The sequence below is a fragment of the Echinops telfairi genome, unplaced genomic scaffold (genome assembly GCF_000313985.2).
Source record: "Echinops telfairi isolate 266 unplaced genomic scaffold, ASM31398v2 ScPeMD7_7467;HRSCAF=8505_1, whole genome shotgun sequence".
NCBI lineage: Eukaryota > Metazoa > Chordata > Mammalia > Afrosoricida > Tenrecidae > Echinops > Echinops telfairi.
Genome location: NW_022111368.1, coordinates 29,841,616 through 29,842,689, shown reverse-complemented (window position 1 = coordinate 29,842,689; position 1,074 = coordinate 29,841,616).

Genomic DNA, 1,074 nt, shown 5'->3' with positions numbered 1-1,074 from the left:
ACACAATTGATGTATGTATGGATTGTGATGAATTGTATGAGCCCCAATAAAATGATTAATTAAAAAAAAGAAAGAAAGAGGTGAGCTAAACAACACAGAACACCAGTTGGGCCTCCTAGACATATATAGAACAACACTGCACTCAACAATAAAGCAGTGTACAATCCTCTCTAAGACAAATGGTAGACAGTCTAGAATAGATCACATGTTAGGTCACAAAGCAAGTCTAAACAAATTAAAAAATATTGAGATCTTACAATCCATTTTGTTAGGTCACAACGCTATAAAACCGGAAACCAACACTAGAAGGAAGAGGAGCACAGAATCTTTAGCGATGACACAATGGACAAGGGACTAATTACTAAAATATGTAAAATTCTGTAAAACCTCAATAAGAAAAAAAGCAAATAATCCAATTAAAATGTGGACAAAGGACATGAATAGATAATTCACAAGGGACAACACTCAAATGACTCACAAATACGTGAGGACATGTTCAGATCACCAGCCACCCAGGAGATGCAAATTAGAAGAGTATGAAACAGTGCCATGAACCCACAATAGCCCAATTCAAAGAAACAGAGGGCAGCTACTGCCAGAGAGTCTGTGGAGAGATGAGAACTTTTACGCACTGCTGATGGACTTGTAAATATGTACAACCATTGTGGAAAACTACACAATCAGACTCACTACCATTGAGTCATTTCTGTCCCACAATGACCCTGTAAGGGGAGGGTAGAACTTCCCCCTGAGGATTTCTGAGACTGTATCTCTTTACAGGAACCCTCATAGGCCACACCAGGAGGATTCAATGTGGAAACCCCACTAAGCTAACTGGGCTTCAGCTCAAACTCACTTATAGCAGATTTAAGGAACTGATATATTTCCTCGGACTTAAGGCTGAAATAGCCTACCTAAAGTGAGAAGAAGCAGATGACTGCTACCCCAACACTATGGAATTGATGGTCGTTTGACTTTTGTTCAGATCTCTGGCTGTGAGGGTTCCCAATAAATAATTGCCTAGGGCAATCATATATTTACTATTTCTATGCTTTCCTTGCTTTCTTGAGTCAC